Source organism: Mus musculus, chromosome X (genome assembly GCF_000001635.26).
Source record: "Mus musculus strain C57BL/6J chromosome X, GRCm38.p6 C57BL/6J".
Classification (NCBI taxonomy): domain Eukaryota; kingdom Metazoa; phylum Chordata; class Mammalia; order Rodentia; family Muridae; genus Mus; species Mus musculus.
The window spans coordinates 149,718,038-149,736,717 of NC_000086.7; the positions used below are offsets into that span (position 1 = coordinate 149,718,038).

Sequence of the window (18,680 nt, forward strand, 5' to 3'; positions counted from 1 at the left end):
CTGTGGATACTCTGATCCTTCTTAGAAGGGGGGTCAAAATACCCATGGAAGGTGTTACAGAGACAAAGTATGAACCAGAGACTGAAGAAATGACCATCCAGAGACTGCCCCACCTGGGGATCCATACTGTAAACAACCACAAAACCCAGACACTATTGCAGATGCCAAGAGCTTGCTGACAGGAGCCTGATATAGCTGTCTTCTGAGAGGCTCTGCCAGTGTCTGACTAATACAAAAGTGGATGCTCATAGTCATCCATTAGACTGAGCACAGGATCCCCAATGAAGGAGCTAGAGAAAATACCCAAGGAGACGAAGGGGTATTCAGCCCCCTAGGAGAAACAACAATATGAACTAACCAGCAACCCCAGAGCTCCCAGGGACTAAACCACCAATCAAAGAAAATACACGGAGGGACTTGAGTCTCTAGCTGCAAATGTAGAAGAGTGTGGCCTAGTCGGTCATCAATGGGAAGAGAGGCCCTTGGCCCTTGAAGGTTCTATTCCCCAGTAAAGGGAAATACCTGGGCCAGGAAGCAGGAGTGGGTGGGTTGGGGAGCAGGGGGAGGGGGGAGAGGATAGGGGATTTTCGGAGGGGGAACTAGGAAAGGGGATAACATTTGTAATGTAAATAAAGAAAATATCTAATTAAAAAATTGACTAGGCAGTGGGCGCCATCTTGGTTCCGGGAGTCCGCTGAACTTAGGAAATTATTCTGAACAGGTGAGAGGGTGCACCACAGAACCGGACAGCTTCTGGGACTGGCGGAGCCACAGAGCCACTGAGGCAGCACCCTTTTCCGGCCGCAGACAGCCGGCCACCGTCCCGACCAGAGGACAGGTGTCCACCTGGCTCAGAAGGCCTCAGCCTCAGGAGCTGCGAGCGACACCTTGGTTCTGGGACTCCGCCGAACTTAGGAAATTAGTCTGCACAGGTGAGAGTCTGCACCACAGAAGCTGACAGCTTCTGGGACCTGCCAAAGCAAAACAGCTTCTGGGAAAGGTCCTGTTTTGGGCCTTCTTCTTCGGCCAGGAGGAGGTCCAAACACAAGATATCTGTGCACCTTCCCTGTAAGAGAGCTTGCCAGCAGAGAGTGCTCTGAGCACTGAAACTCAGAGGAGAGAGTCTGTCTTCCAGGTCTGCTGATAGACAGTAACAATCACCAGAAGAACAATCTCTAAAGAGAGTCGACTATAACAACTAACTCCAGAGATTACCAGATGGCGAAAGGTAAAGGTAGGAATCTTACTAACAGGAACCAAGACCACTCACCATCATCAGAACCCAGCACTCCCACTTCGCCCAGTCCAGGGCACCCCAACACACCCGAAAAGCTAGACCCGGATTTAAAGGAAATCTCATGATGATGGTAGAGGACATCAAGAAGGACTTTATTAACTCACTTAAAGAAGTACAGGAGAACACTGCTAAAGAGTTACAAGTCCTTAAAGAAAAACAGGAAAACACAATCAAACAAGTAGAAGTCCTTACAGAAAAAGAGGAAAAAACATCCAAACAGGTGATGGAAATGAACAAAACCATACTAGACCTAAAAAGGGAAGTAGACACAATAAAGAAAACACAAAGTGGGGCAACACTGGAGATAGAAACCCTAGGAAAGAAATCTGGAACCATAGATTCGAGCATCAGCAACAGAATACAAGAGATGGAAGAGAGAATCTCAGGTGCAGAAGATTCCATAGAGAACATCGGCACAACAATCAAAGAAAATGGAAAATGCAAAAAGATCCTAACTCAAAATATCCAGGAAATCCAGGACACAATGAGAAGACCAAACCTGCGGATAATAGGAGTGGATGAGAATGAAGATTTTCAACTCAAAGGACCAGCAAACATCTTCAACAGAATTATTGAAGAAAACTTCCCAAATCTAAAGAAAGAGATGCCTATGAACATACAAGAAGCCTACAGAACTCCAAATAGACTGGACCAGAAAAGAAATTCCTCTCGACACATAATAATCAGAACAACAAATGCACTAAATAAAGACAGAATACTAAAAGCCGTAAGGGAAAAAGGTCAAGTAACATATAAAGGCAAGCCTATCAGAATTACACCAGATTTTTCACCAGAGACTATGGAAGCCAGAAGAGCCTGGACAGATGTTATACAGACACTAAGAGAACACAAATTCCAGCCCAGGCTACTATACTCATCCAAACTCTCAATTACCATAGATGGAGAAACCAAAGTATTCCACGACAAAACAAAATTCACCCATTATCTCTCCATGAATCCAGCCCTTCAAAGGATAAAAACAGAAAAAAACCAATACAAGGACGGGAACAACACCCTAGAAAAAAACAAGAAGGTAATCCCTCAACAAACCTAAAAGAAGACATCCACAAGAACAGAATGCCAACTTTAACAACAAAAATAACAGGAAGCAACAACTACTTTTCCTTAATATCTCTTAATATCAATGGTCTCAGCTCCCCAATAAAAAGACATAGACTAACAAACTGGCTACACAAATAAGACCCAATTTTGCTGCTTACATGAAACTCATCTCAGAGAAAAAGATAGACACTACCTCAGAATGAAGGGCTGGAAAACAATTTTCCAAGCAAATGGTATGAAGAAACAAGCTGGAGTAGCCATCCTAATATCTGATAATATTGACTTCCAACCCAAAGTCATCAAAAAAGACAAGAAGGGGCACTTCATTGTCATCAAAGGTAAAACCCTCCAAGAGGAACTATCAATTCTGAATATCTATGCTCCAAATACAGGGCAGCCACATTCATTAAAGAAACTTTAGTAAATCTCAAAGCACACATTGCACATCACACAATAATAGTGGGAGACTTCAACGCAGCAGTTTCACCAAGAACAGATCATGGAAACAGAAACTAAATAGGGACACAGTGAAACTAACAGAAGTTATGATACAAATGGATCTGACAAATATCTACAGAACATTTTATCCTAAAACAAAAGGATATACCTTCTTCTCAGCATCTCATGGTACCTTCTCCAAAATTGACCACATAATAGGTCACAAAACAGGCCTCAACAGATACAAAAATATTGAAATTGTCCCATGCATCCTATCAGATCACCATGCACTAAGGCTGATCTTCAATAACAAAATAAATAATAGAAAGCCAACTTTCACGTGGAAACTGAACTACACTCTTCTCAATGATACCTTGGTCAAGGAAGGAATAAAGAAAGAAATTAAGGACTTCTTAGAGTTCAATGAAAATGAAGCCACCTCATACCCAAACTTATGGGACAGAATGAAAGCATTTCTAGGAGGAAAACTTATAGCTCTGAGTGCCTCCAAAAAGAAACTAGAAAGAGCATACACTAGCAGCTTGACAACACACCTAAAAGCTCTGGAACAAAAGGAAGCAAATTCACCAAAGAGGAGTAGAGGGCAGGAAATATTCAAACTCAGGGGAGAAATCAACCAATTGGAAACAAGAAGAACTATTCAGAGAATCAACCAATCGAAAAGCTGGTTCTTTGAGAAAATCAACAAGATAGACCCACCCTTAGCCAGACTCACTAGAGGGCACAGGGAAAGCATTCTAATTAACAAAATCAGAAATGAAAAGGGAGACATAACAACAGATCCTGAAGAAATCCAAAACACCATCAGATCCTTCTACAAAAGGCTATACTCAACAAAACTGGAAAACCTGGATGAAATGGAGAAGTTTCTAGACAGATACCAGGTACCAAAGTTGAATCAAGATCAGGTTGATGATCTAAACAGCCAGATATCCCCCAAAGAAATAGAAGCAGTCATTAATAGTCTCCCAACCAAAAAAATCCCAGGACCAGATGGTTTTAGTGCAGAGTTCTATCAGACCTTCAAAGAAGATCTAATTCCAGTTCTTCACAAACAATTCCACAAAATATAAACAGAAGGTCCTCTACCCAACTCATTCTATGAAGCCACAATTACTCTGATACCTAAACCACAAAAAGACCCCACAAAGATAGAGAACTTCAGACCAATATCCCTTATGAATATTGATGCAAAAATCCTCAATAAAGTTCTTGCTAACCGAATCCAAGAACACATCAAAACAATCATCCATCCTGACCAAGTAGGTTTCATCCCAGGGATGCAGGGATGGTTCAATACACGGAAATCCATCAACATAATCCAGTATATAAACAAACTCAATGACAAAAACCACATGATAATCTCGTTAGATGCTGAGAAAGCATTTGACAAAATCCAACACCCATTCATGATAAAAGTTTTGGAAAGATCAGGAATTCAAGGCCCATACCTAAACATGATAAAAGCAATCTACAGCAAACCAGTAGCCAGCATCAAAGTAAATGGTGAGAAGCTTGAAGCAATCCCACTAAAATCAGGGACTAGACAAGGCTGTCCACTCTCTCCCTATCTATTCAACATAGTACTTGAAGTCCTAGCCAGAGCAATTAGACAACAAAAGGAGATCAAGGGGATAAAAATTGGAAAGGAAGAAGTGAAAATATCACTTTTTGCAGATGATATGTTAGTATATATACGTGACCCTAAAAATTCCACCAGAGAACTCCTAAGCCTGATAAACAGCTTCAATGAAGTAGCTGGATATAAAATTAACTCAAACAAGTCAATGGCCTTTCTCTACACAAAGGACAAACAGGCTGAGAAAGAAATTAGGGAAACAACAGCCTTCTCAATAGCCACAAATAATATAAAATACCTAGGGGTGACTCTAACTAAGGAAGTGAAAGATCTGTATGACAAGAACTTCATGTCTCTGAAGAAAGAAATTAAAGAAGATCTCAGAAGATGGAAAGATCTCCCATGCTCATGGATCGCCAGGATCAATATAGTAAAAATGGCTATCTTGCCAAAAGCAATCTACAGATTCAATGCAATTCCCATCAAAATTCCAACTCAATTCTTCAACGAATTAGAAAGGGCAATTGGCAGATTCATCTGGAATAACAAAAAACCTAGGATAGCAAAAACTATCCTCAAGGATAAAAGAACCTCTGGTGCAATCACCATGCCCGACCTAAAGATGTACTACAGAGCATTTGTGATAAAAACTGCATGGTTCTGGTATAGCGACAGACAAGTAGACAAATAGAAAAGAATTGAAGTCCCAGAGATGAACCCACACACCTATGGTCACTTGATCTTTGACAAGAAAGCTAAAACCATCCAGTGGAAAAAAGACAGCATTTTCAACAAATGGTGCAGGCACAAATGGCTGTTATCATGTAGAAGATTGGGAATTGATCCATTACTATCTTCTTGTACTAAGGTCAAATCTAAGTGGATTAAGGAACTCCACATAAAACCAGAGACACTGAAACTTATAGAGGAGAAATTGGGGAAAAGCCTCGAAGATATGGGTACAGGGGGAAAATTCCTGAATAGAACAGCAATGGCTTGTGCTGTAAGATCGAGAATCGATAGATGGGACCTCATAAAATTGCAAAGCTTCTACAAGGCAAAAGACACTGTCAATAAGACAAAACGACCACCAACAGATTGGGAAAGGATCTTTACCTATCCCAAATCGGACAGGGGACTAATATCCAATATATATAAAGAACTCAAGAAGGTAGATTCCACAAAATCAAATAACCCCATTAAAAAATGGGGCTCAGAACTGAACAAAGATTTCTCACCCGAGGAATACCGAATGGTAGAAAAGCAACTGAAAAAATGTTCAACATCCTTAATCATCAGGGAAATGCAAATCAAAACAACCCTGAGATTCCACCTCACACCAGTCAAAATGGCTAAGATGAAAAATTCAGGTGACAGTAGATGCTGGCGAGGATGTGGAGAAAGAAGAACACTCCTCCATTGTTGGTGGGATTGCAAACTTGTACAACCACTCTGGAAATCAGTCTGGCGGTTCCTCAGAAAATTGGACATAGTACTACCGGAAGATCCAGCAATACCTCTCCTGGGCATATATCCAGAAGATGCCCCAACCGGTAAGAAGGACACATGCTCCACTATGTTCATAGCAGCCTTATTTATAATAGCCAGAAGCTGGAAAGAACCCAGATGCCCCTCAACAGAGGAATGGATACAGAAAATGTGGTACATTTACACAATGGAGTACTACTCAGCTATTAAAAAGAATGAATTTATGAAATTCCTAGCCAAATGGATGGACCTGGAGTTCATCATCCTGAGTGAGGTAACCCAATCACAAAGGAACTCTCACAATATGTACTCACTGATAAGTGGATATTAGCCCAGAAACTTAGGATACCCAAGATATAAGATATAATTTGCTAACCACATTAAATTCAAGAGAACGAAGACCAAAGTGTGGACACTTTGCCCCTTCTTGTAATAGGAAACAAAACACCCATGGAAGGAGTTACAGAGACAAAATTTGGAAGTGTGAAAAAGGATGGACCATCTAGTGATTGCCATATCCAGAGATCCATCCCATGATCAGCTTCCAAACGCTGACACCATTGCATACACTAGCAAGATTTTGCTGAAAGGACCTAGATATAGCTGTCTCTTGTGAGACTATGCCAGGGCCTAGCAAACACAGAAGTGGATGCTCACAGTCAGCTATTGAATGGACCACAGGGCCCCCAATGGAGGAATTAGAGAAAGCACCCAAGGAACTAAAGGGAACTGCAACCCTATAGGTGGAACAAAAATATGAACTAAGCAGTACCCCGGAGCTCTTGTCTCTAGCTGCATATGTATCAAAAGATGGCCTAGTCGGCCATCACTGCAAAGAGAGGCCCATTGGACTTGCAAACTTTATATGCCCCAGTACAGGGGAATGCCAGGGCCAAAAAGGGGGAGTGGGTGGTTAGGGGAGTGGGGGTGGGTGGGTATGGGGGACGTTTGGTTTAGCATTGGAAATGTAAATGAGCTAAATACCTAATAAAAAATGGAAAAAAATTGACTAAATAAACCATATGTGATGGGAAACCTCAAAAAAATTTCTTTGTATTCCTTGTTACCAAATAAACCATTCCTCCCTTTTTAAAAAGTATTCCAAAGTTGTTCTTGTGCCTTTTAAATGGATAGCAGGAATTTTACCAGGGTGAAAATTTGTTCTACAAAATATGTTTTTTAAATATAATGTTGGGGGGGGGGGCTAGCTTGAGAAATGGTTCTGCAGTTAAGAGCATTTGCTGATTTTTTTTTAATTTTTTAGTTTTTATTGGATGTGGTGCATTAGGCTATGCACAGACAGGCTGGTCTCCAGTTGAACTGAGGTCTGAACCCTAAAAGCATGATAATTCATCTCCTCTCCCCTTCCTCCCTTCCCTCCCCTCCCCTTCCCCCTCCCCTCCCTGTCCCCCCTCCCCTTCACCCCTCCTCTCCTCTCTCCCTCTTATTCCCTTTTCTCTAGCTCTCTCTCTCTCTCTCTCTCTCTCTCTCTCTCTCTCTCTCTCTCTCTCTCTCTCTCTCCCTGCATTTCTCTAACAAAACTCTAAAACCATAGAATGTCTCTGCTCATCAAGGCCCACTGCACTTGGAGGATGGGAGGATGGGATAGGCTTTCTCCTTTTTTTTTTTTTTTTTTTTTTTTTTGAGGCAATATATTTATTAGAAAATTACTTCAGCTGTCTAAAGGACAATTCAGGTTTGGATAGAACCAGCAGCAAAAATCTTTTTTTTTTTTTGAAATATGGATTTGGCAGAGTAGTAAAGTTTCTCTTTGGTGATTGACAATAAAGTCTATTTGCTTGCTTTCTGATTCGTAATACTGAAAGTGGAAAGCATACTTCTATAGTCATCAAAGCGGCTATAAGTTTAGTTGATGTGAAATTAGGTAAGAAAATATCTGAGCTTTGAATCATTCCAAAGAACATTTAAATGTATCTACTTTTTCTTCTCTTTAGAACTGGAAGAGTGTTATCCTTACTTTGTGTTCTCTATCTAATCCTCTTTTTTATTAGATAGTTTCTTCATTTACATTTCAAATGCTATCCCAAAATTGCCCTATACCCTCCCTCTGCCCTGTTCCCCTACCCACCCACTCCCACTTCTTGGCCCTGGCATTCTCCTGTACTGGGGCATATAAAGTTTGCAATACCAAGGGGCCCCTTCTCCCAATGATGGCTGACTAGGCCATCTTCTGGTTACATATGCAGCTAGAGATACGAGCTCTGGGGGTACTGGATAGTTCATATTGTTATTCCACCTATAGGGTTACAGACCCCTTCAGCTCCTTGGGTACTTTCTCTAGTTCCTCCCTTGCGGGCTCTGTGTTCCATTCCATAGATGACTGTGAGCATCTACTTCTGTTCTCCTAATGAGCCATTTCTAATCTTCTGATGGAAGGCCTTCCTGTGCTCTAGTCAAGATTCGCTGTGCTCACTCTCATGGGTGTGAGATCCTCTCTTCCCTCATCCCTCTCTCCCATAACCCTGAGGCTTTAGGAAAGTAGCCCAGGGGCTCTTAGGTTGAGCTGCCCCTTGACCACCTCCCGAAAATGGGTCAGAGGCTTGTATGCCCACCAGGGGCTGAGTGGAAATAGTCAGACAGCCTTCCCACACCTGTCTGTACAGAGCATAGGTGGAACTCTGGCGGAGAGTGGACCTTCCCCCCTTCCTCCTCTTCCCCAGGGAACCCTTTTTTAGTTCCCACAATTGGATATTTTTTTAACTTACATTTCAAATGTTATCCCCTTTCCCGCTTTCCCCTTCAGACCCCCCCCCATCCCATCCTCCTTCCCCCTATCCTACCTCAATACCCTGGCATTCAGAGAAGACCCAGGTTCCATTGCATTTACACAAGTGGGCACAGCATTGCCATCTTTTTCAAGCACCATCTACTAGAGATATGTTTGTAGGGGACTATTATTGTCAGCTCAAAAATCCAGCAGGCCCCTTCCCTCCTTCATATGAGACATATTTTTTTCTACACAGGTCAGATTTGAATGTATTGAAATCCTGTTGGGGTAAATGAACCCCTCTTCAAATTCAGCCCTTATGTTCTCTGATAGACCTAGGGTTTCAGACAAATGTGGCTCCTCTGTCAGGTACTCACCACCAGCTCTCTCCATTTCATTGTGGACTTAACCATTAACCCAAAGACAAGCCACTGTTTGACATGTGTTCACTTACCCACCCATCCACCCACCTACCCATCTATCCACCCACCCATCCATCCACCCACCCACCCATCCATCCATCCATCCATCCATCCAAAAAATATGTACTAAATGCTTTGCATGTGTCTATGGCTGTACTGACCACTTCGCCTACATCAATCAACAAAATAAAGATCTTGGCTCCACAGAATATGTGTTCCAGCATGGAGGAAAGAACAAACATATTAAATCTGTAAATAATATCCTGTCATACATTATGTATTATAACTAAGTAGTGTATCAAATACTGTTTTAAAAAAAGCAAGAGTGAAAAGAAAGGTAACACATTAACTTGGACTCACATTGGGCTGAAGATGTAGCTTATCTGGAATGCATAAAGGGGCTGAGAATGAATGTTGATAACATATGCAAAATATGTCCATCATAGCTCTCCAGATGTAGCTCCCCTATAGAGACAGCTCCTACCTACCTTAGCTAAACCTATCTCCTTGAACCTATAAATCCTGTCTTCTTGTTTATCTGTATATAATATTTCTGCCTCCTTGTTCAAATCTATATAATAAATATGTTTTGTTTTGTTTTAAAATAGAACTTATTTTATTAAAGTACTTAATTACAGAAAAGCAACTTGGAATAAAAAAGCCACCCAAACCAAAAAACAAACAAACAACCCAGGCTGTTTTAAAGATAAAAGGGGGTACTGAAGGGAATCAAAGTCCTTATAAGTGCTAGATAGTTGGGGTGAGAATAACAGGGGACTTCAAAACTGCTCAGACTACTGGTGAATAGGTAGAAACTCTAGAAACCTCCCAGATAATTGCACAGCCAACAGTGGGTAAGTGCCAATTCCTTTTACGAGACTGTGTGAACCCTCACAATGAATTACAGCCAGGGCGGAGTATGGGAATAAGGGGCATCCTCTACATGTCCTCCTCTGTAAGAGAGTGAGGAACATCCTATATTTCTTCCTCTGACTCTCCAGAAGAGGAAGAATCAAGGTAATCCAGGTCAGGTATCAAGGCCTGCCAAAGGGTGTTAGGACTAGGACCCAAGACAGAGCTTAATGCAGGTGAGGAGCCTCGATCTTGTGACTTATTTGGGAAAGAATGGGAACTTGAAACACAGGAGAACTGTGAGGAGCAAGAACTGGCACCTTTATAATACTGCCCAGGGAAGGGATCTAGACTACAAGGAGGGAAAGAGGAAGAGGCTCGCATATGAACTGGGCGCCTTGGAGGAGGAGAGACTGGTTGCTCAGGAGGCTCTCCTTGGAACTGCAGGCCTATTGCAGGAGGACTGGCTCACTCGGATCAGGCTGGACCTGATCTGGAAACTGGACCTCGTGCTTCTGCCTCGGCCTCGGCCTCGGCTAGGGGTGGCACTGCTGCTGCCTCTCTGGGAACTGGACCTTGTGCTTCGGCCTCGGCTCGGGGTGATACGGCTGCTGCCTCTTTGAGAACTGGAGCTCGTGCTTCGGCCTCGGCTCGGGGTGGCATGGCTGCTGCCTCTCTGGGAACTGGACCTTGTGCTTCGGCCTCGGCTCGGGGTGGCATGGCTGCTGCCTCTCTGGGAACTGGACCTTGTGCTTCGGCCTCGGCTCGGGGTGGCATGGCTGCTGCCTCTCTGGGAATTGGACCTTGTGCTACTGCTGTGAGCAACAGGAACCCGTGCAGTGGGCCGAGGATGTAAATTCCAGCTGGCACGCTGGGTTTCAGGGCAAGCTTCAAGGAAGACCACCTCTGCTGCACTGCTTGGATGAGGGACGATTCGGGAGCAGAGAACCAGTCCTTCGGTGCTGCTGCTACCTCTGGGGTCTTCACTGTCATCGCCATCACTGTCATCTTCCTCGTCGTGCGCCCTGGCCTGTGGCCATTCTCGGCCAGCAGGGATGGACGGGTCCCTCCCAGCACGGCTGGACCCGGGGACATGGCTGCGAGGACCAGCGCCGGTGCAAAGGGCTTGGTGGAAAGAGACAAAGCCCAGAGAGGTGGTGGTGGCAGCGGTGGCGGTGGCGCTAATGAGGGTGCTCTCCGGGGCTTCTAGGTTCCCCACAGGACGTTCAAAATGGTGGCTGCTGCTCAGCCCAGAGCTCCGAGAGGACGATGGCTGGGGCTGAGACCGAGTAGGCGCTGCTCGGGCTCCTGGAAGCGGGGGCCCGCCTGCATGCTCTGCCCTTACGTTTTGGTTGGGCTGCTTCCCCTTGCTACTGCTCTGGGTTTCAGGCGGGGGCCCGCTGTGGCCTTTGTTGCCTTTCCCGCCTTGGCCACCTTGGCCCCCTTTCCGGCCTTTCGGGGTCTGGCTGACTCCTCTCTGGCTTCTCGTCAAGGGTCTACCATGTCCAAGTTCTATGTCTGGGCCCCTGCTACCCTCAGGGTCGAAAGGCACAGCCAAGTCCTCACCAGCCACAGACTTGACGCCTCCACCTGCCGCCGCCATTTCACCTTCAAGGCTCAGGATACGAGTGATGCCACCTGCCACTGATAGGCCTTTAAGTACTGTGGGGACCGGAAGCAGCGGAAGTGTGACCTGTGAACTCTACACTGTCTCTAGGTGCCTCCAGCTACTTCTCGGGGAACATGTGGCCACTGTGTACTGTGGGGACCAGAAGCACCGGGAAGCGTGACCTTTGGACTTGACAGTGTCTCTAGGTGCCTCCAGCTACTTGGGGGGGGGGGGGCAAGGATATGCGGCCACTTTGTACTATGGGGACCGGAAGCACCGGAAGCATGACCTTTGAACTCCACAGTGTCTCTCTAGGTGCCTCCAGCTACTTCTCTGGGGGGTAAATGTGGCCATATAGGCTTCACAGCATCTGATGGATTTGGGAGAAATGGCTTCTCTGTGGCTTTGACAGGGAAATGGCTTCTGGAGACCATATAATAAACGTGTTGCGCTCGCAGGGAACTGTGGTTTCCCAGGTAGAGAGGCAGACTGTTCCATTGCAGCTTTCTGTTGCTGTTTTATCTTGTCTTCATTCCCTCACTGCCCTGAGCCAGTCCGTCCCTGGAGTCAGCATAAAACATTTGTTTTTGACAATAATAGTTTTAAGTTCTCAGCTACCATCATTTCCCATAAAGCCCAATGTTCCATATGCAGTCTTCCCCACTCTCCGAATCTGAGACCAGACACTGACAGAACATCGTCACCCAAAACTTTGAATAAAAAATAGGGGTGCTTCTCATTATACATTCTATGGCTTTTGATAAAAGTGTTATGAGATGTAACCACCATTATAAATTCATCTAAAACAATTATACTGTTCTAAAATTCCTCTGAGCTCTACACCTCTCTCTTCCTGAACACTGGCAACCATTGTTCTTTGATTCATAGTTGTTTTTTGTTTTTTTTTTTGTTTTTTTTTTAAAGAGGACATTTTATTTTATTGTGAAACCTATCACCTAAAGGACAAAATGCATTGAAAATCTTAGAAAACTTCAAGATCATCCAGTATGTCAACTACATGGCATCCTGGTTCATATAGGTAAATCAATGTGGCAGATTTCTACCACATCTCTAAGTTTCCCCTTCTCTGCTATTGTATTTCCTAAACACTAAGGTCTGACGTTTTAGGACATGGGCAACCTTATCTTACTTTCATCTTACAAAGCCAAGAGATTTCAAAACTGCCCTTACTTTTAGAACTATGTGTACAGGGTACACTAAAAATACATGCTTGTCTTTGTACTCAGAAAATTATTCTATAGAGACATAAGAAAGGCTGACTGTACTGCTTGGTGATAGTGTATTAAAGAAGGTGTAAAGGAAAGAGATTCTTTTTTAATTTAACTTTTATTGATTTGTAATGAGAAAATATACATAATTTCAATTCATCTGAATTTGTTAACATTTAAAAACATATTTTGAGTAAATAGACATTATATCACATTCTTTTTTCCCTTTTGGACCCCAACTCCTCCCAGGGACTGCCCATTCAATACCTGCTATACCTTTCATTTTTTATCATATTCTTTAAAATTTATAAAGTATTAGGACAAGAAAAATGAGTATTATAAAATTTATTTCATATAAAACAATCAATTGAACAGTCTTTTCTGGATGCTTGTCTACAAAAATACTGAAAATACATATTTTCTCAATATAAATTTTAAATAATGTCAAATATATTAACTGTATGATATTTTAAAATAATACATCACAATTTTTAATGAACATACATAGATAAAGTTTTTTTTTGTTTGTTTTGTTTTGTTTTTAGTAGAGCTTAAAATCTTTGCTCTTATTGTGGTTCAAACCCAAAATAAGAACAATTTTTGGACATTGGAGTTCATTGTAATAGGCTGTACCTGAATGTCCCTCATATCACCAAAGGATTTTACCTCCATAGCAGCTAAGCTAAGAGCTGAGACTTCTGCTGTGCCGAGGAATGAATTGTAGGCATGATTTTGGGATAGATTTTCTGCTATGGTCAAGGCTATTTGACTTGAATGATTTTTGTTATTCTCAGCCCACAGAGAATATGTTACATTCATTTAAGAAATGGCATGTGTATTAAGATGGTCTATGTATGAAGTCATCCATTAACTGTTTCAATGAACAATGTTCTGCTTGGAGAGTGGCACACACATTAGGTGAGGGTAAGATTCTGCTTCATTGGCTGTGATGATTTTGAAAAGCATTCATTTCAGAATAAGAGTAACTTATAAAGTCCTCTTCTTCAAAATTGATACAATAATTATAAATATCAAGCAAATCATGTCTCACTCTTTGCTTTTCTCTTACAAGCCCCCTTCCAAATTAATTGTCTGTTTCTTTTGGCTGTGTGAATAAGTTTGAAATAAGTAATCTGTTCTGAAAACCATAGTATAGTGGGAAAACCTCAAATAAACAATGCTACTAATAAAGAGGCTGAGATAGGAGAAGCATGATTTCAAGACCATTATGTAGCACACAGCAAGATACTGTCACTTACAAACAAGCAGAAAGTGTATATGGATTGTACAGTGTTGGACCTATTTCTCCATTTACCAAATTAGAGAAACCACTGGGTGATATCCAACTAATTTCTAATTCCACATATTTTTGAATTTCAATTGATTAGGATATGTTGGTAATATTAATTTTCATATTAAGAGATATTAAGTAAAAGTGATTGTTACTTCCTATTATTTTTGTTGTTAGAAGTGGCACTATGTCTGTGTGAGTTTGTTGAAAGATTATTTTCTTACTTATCCTAGGGTGTACATTCACTCCTTGTGTTGGTGTTTTCCATCTATTATCCTTTGTAGGGCTGGAGTTGTGGAAAGATATTGTGTAAATTTGGTTTTGTCATGGAATATCTTGTTTTCTCCTTCTATGATATTTAAGAGTTTTCTGGGTCTTGTGGTCTCTTAGGGTCTATATGACATCTGCCCAGGATCTTCTGGCTTTCATAGTCTCTGGTGAGAAGTCTGGTGTAATTCTGATAGGTCTGCCTTTATATGTTACTTGACCTTTTTCCCTTACTGCTTTTAAAATTCTTTTGTTGTTTAGTGCATTTGGTGTTTTGATTATAATGTAATGGCAGGAATTTCTTTTCTGGCCCAGTCTATTTGGAATTCTGTAAACTTCTTGTATGTGCATGGGCATCTCTTTCTTTAGGTTAGGGAAGTTTTCTTCTATAATTTTGTGGAAGATATTTACCGGCCCTTTAAGTTGGAATCTTTGCTGTCTTGTATACCTATTATACTTAGCTTTCGTCCTCTCCTTGTATCATGGATTTCCTGGATGTTTTGCGTTAGGAGCCTTTTGCTTTTTGCGTTTTCTTTGACTGTTGTGTCAATGGTTTCTGTGGTATCTTCTGCACCTGTGATTCTTTCTTCTATCTTTTGTATTCTGTTGATGATGCTTGTATCTATGACTCCTGATCTCTTTCCTAGGTTTTCTAACTCCAAGATTGTCTCCCTTTGTGATTTCTTTATTGTTTCTTGTTCTGTTTTTACATCCTGGATTGTTTTGGTCATTTCTTTCACCTGTTTGATTGTATTTTACTGTAACTCTTTAAAGGATTTTTGTGATTCCTCTTTAAGGGATTCTAGCTGTTTACCTGTATTCTCTTGTATTTCTTTAAGGGAGTTATTTATGTCCTTCTTAAAGTCCTCTATCATCATCATGAGAAGTGATTTTAGATTTGAATCTTGCTTTTCCGGTGTACTGGGGTATCCAAGACTTGCTATGGTGGAAGAATTGGGTTCTGATTATGGCAAGTAATCTTGTTTTCTGTTGCTTATGGTTTTACTATTGCCTGCCACCATCTGGTTATCTCTAGTGCTACCTTCCCTGGCTATGTCTGAGTCGAGCCTATCCTTCCTGTGATCCTGGTTGTGTAAGAACTCCTCATAGTCAAGCTGTTTCTGGGATCCTGTGATCCTGAGATCCTGGGTGTGTCTAAGTTTCTGGGACTCAAGCTGCCTATTGGACCCTGAAATCCTGGTGGTGACCAAGGTCCTGGGATACTGGAATCCTTTGATCCTGGGTGTGTTAGAGCCCCTTCAAGTTGAGCTGCCTTTGGGTGTTAGGCTGGCTTTGGAGTTTGTACCCAAGGTCTGCTTAGGGCACTGGTCCAGACAGACCAGAAGGAACCTGTGCTGCTGGTCTGGTGGAGTTCCTGAATTCCTGAGTCCCACTTGTCCCAGTTATTCCCAGTATTGGGGCTGATGTTGTGTTCTCCTCAGTTCTGATCCTATTTTGATCCATATTTTTATCTTTTCCAGTACACTCCATGACTGAAATCATGTTATGTAGCTTTCTCAGATCAGCTTTTTAAATTTGTCATAAGCATGTGATGTCCACTTACATTTTCTTCTTGTCGTCTGATGATGGGGGCTTTTGTTGGTTTTGCTGTTATTCAATTGTTTTTGCTTTGTTTTTTTTTTGTTCGTTTTTTTTTTGTTGTTGTTGTTGTATGGAAGATTAAACCAAGGACATGAAACATGCTAAGCAAATATTCTACCACTAAATGACAACCCCAGCCATTAATTTTACAGTTCTATTAGAACTATGGCAAATACTGCATTGTCTCTATATGCTGCTTTTTCATGCCTTGTATTGTTTTTCTTGGAGGCACACATCATTTCCTGGATAAAATATTGTGTCTATATACTGCTTTTCTGTGCCTTGTAATTTTTTTTTAGGGGGGGAAGATGAACATCGCTTACTGAATTAAAAACAATACAAAAACAAACAACAGCAACAAAACAAAAGAAAGCAAAACTTCTGAGACAAAACCTTTTCTGAAGCAGTGGCAATATGCTCAAGGAAGGAATGCTATTTTTTAGGCTTTAGCTCTAGCTGTGCTTCCTAACTCACCTGAACCTCCTCTAGAAGTGGGTGCTGAGGATGGCTACAGGGACATGGCGTTGTATATGTCCCTTGTCTCAGGTCAACCAGGCTCTGATAAAGCTCCAGAAGATTACACTGGTTGTGGAGATAAATGAAGGGTCATGCTGTTTCTTTTGTTCTTCCTCCCTTAGAATTTCAAGGGAACTTCCTCCCACCCCCACCCTACCCTCAACCCCATAGTAACTACCAGAAACAGATGAAGCTCCTATAGGAAAAATTCACATAACTGTGCCCTCTCCGAAGTTAGGTCCCCACCAGGAGAATTTGTTTTGAGGCAATGAGGTTTTGCTTTGTTCCTTAGCCAGGTATCCAATTCCTGGGCTCAAGGGTTCCACCTACTTAAGCTTCCCCAAGTTCTAGGATGCCCAGCTTGGGACAATGCCCAATTCATGTGAGAGTGTTCAACTCTGAGATTCCGACATCCTGATCCTTCCCTCAGTACCCGACACCCTGATTCCTCCCTCAGTACATCAATGAGAGTGGACAGGTTCTTCTAAACCCATACATTTTCCCACAGAGGTTCCTAGTTATTGGTTTCTGCTCTGGCAAGTGGAGATTCTCTATTCAGTCTGTACCTTTCGGAAGTAGCCATTTGCCTGGTGCGTTCTACTCTTTGGGATCTAAAGATAATAGCAGGCATTTCATTTTAATCAGCTTTGTACTCATTAAGATAAAATGGCAACTCCCAAGTCACTTATTTCTGGAAACCAGAGTCTCATTCAGAGCATTTATACCAGGATTAGGTTCTGGGTTGGTAAGCAAGCACGAACCACCTGAAGTTAGTTTTGTACTAACAGGCCCATAACACTGAAGCAGGACTCCCAGTCTCACGTTCAAAAGGGATCCATTTCCTCAAGTAAATTCCATCTCTTCTCCCTGATCATTTCTCACCACTTTCAGTTTTTTCAATTTTTCCAGTTTGTTTTTACTTTTTTTTCTTTTTTTTTTTTTGACAGGGTCATACTATCTATCTGCAACTGACCTGGAATTTGCTATGTGACCTTGAACTCAGGTGTCCCCTTCCCTCTGCCACCTGAGTGCTGCTGGCATTAAAGACGAATGTTCCCATGCCTTTTTTTCTCACTGTTATTTTCATCTTGTAAAACTGGCAATGTTTTCATTACATTCATACAGATGCAGGAAGGTGAATCAGAGCCATCTCATATAGCAGATATATTTAGATTTAAATGTAGATTTCACATCAACAAATTTTTGTCTCAGACAATATATAGGATATATTTGTACTAAAATTATTCACCATTTACATGTACTTCAAATTTAATGAGCACTTATATTTTATCAGTCAAGCCTATGTGGTATCCAATTCAGTTCATGGGGATTGGTTGGATACCCACTGTGAGTGGGCAGCCTGCGCAAAGCAGTGCTCCTTAAATGGGAATACTAGGGCTAGCAGCAGCAGCAGCAGAACCTGAAACTTGGGGCCAATATAGATTCTCATACATCACAGCAGAAGAGCCAAAGTAATACTAAACTAACATTCCCCCTCTCCCTCCCTCCCTCCCTCCCTCCCTCCCTCCCTCCCTCCCTCCCTCCCTCTCTACATCTCTCCCTCCCTCTTTCTCTAGACATTGAGAGCCAAAGGAATCCTAAACTAACATTCCCCCTCTTCCCTCCCTCCCGCCCCCCTCTCCCTCCCTCCCTCCCTTCCTCCTTCTCTAGACTCTGAAATCTGTTTAAGCAGACTTTCTAGGTGACACTGAAAAGGTCTGATAAAGACAGCTCCATTAGTATTCCATGCACATCTCAGCAGAGTGTCCATCTTACAGCTGCTAGGCAGTTGGCTCCTAAAGCATTCCAGCTGCCCCCCTTTTGGCTGAAGAACTGTCCTCAGCTGTCAAAACCACATCTACCAGGAAGGTCACTTCCAATGTGGAGTGGCCCATAACAAGGACTCAAATCTCCCCTCTCCTCCCTTTCCTTCTCCCTCTCCATCTCCCCCACTCCTCCCCCCTCCATTAGGTTTTGTTTTGTTTGTTGTTGCTGTTATTGTTGTTCATTGAAATTGTGTCACATATACTATAGACTGACTACATAGATGAAAATAACCTTGATCTCCTGACAAGCCAGCCTCACAATTGCCTAGATAATAACAATGTAACAAGTTCTATTCTAGTCAATGCTACAAAGTAAGACCCTGCTCCACCTTTAGGAGGAGAATGTGATGGTTTGAGTGAAAATGACCCCCATAGAAGTATATACTTGATCCGGGCATTGGTGGTGCATGCCATTAATCCCAGCACTTGGGAGGCAGAGGCAGGTAGATTTCT

General features: G+C 42.3%; 1 pseudogene; it reads right to left on the minus strand.

Moving 5' to 3' along the window:
• Gm8389 (predicted gene 8389) lies at positions 9,981-11,626 on the minus strand (annotated as a pseudogene).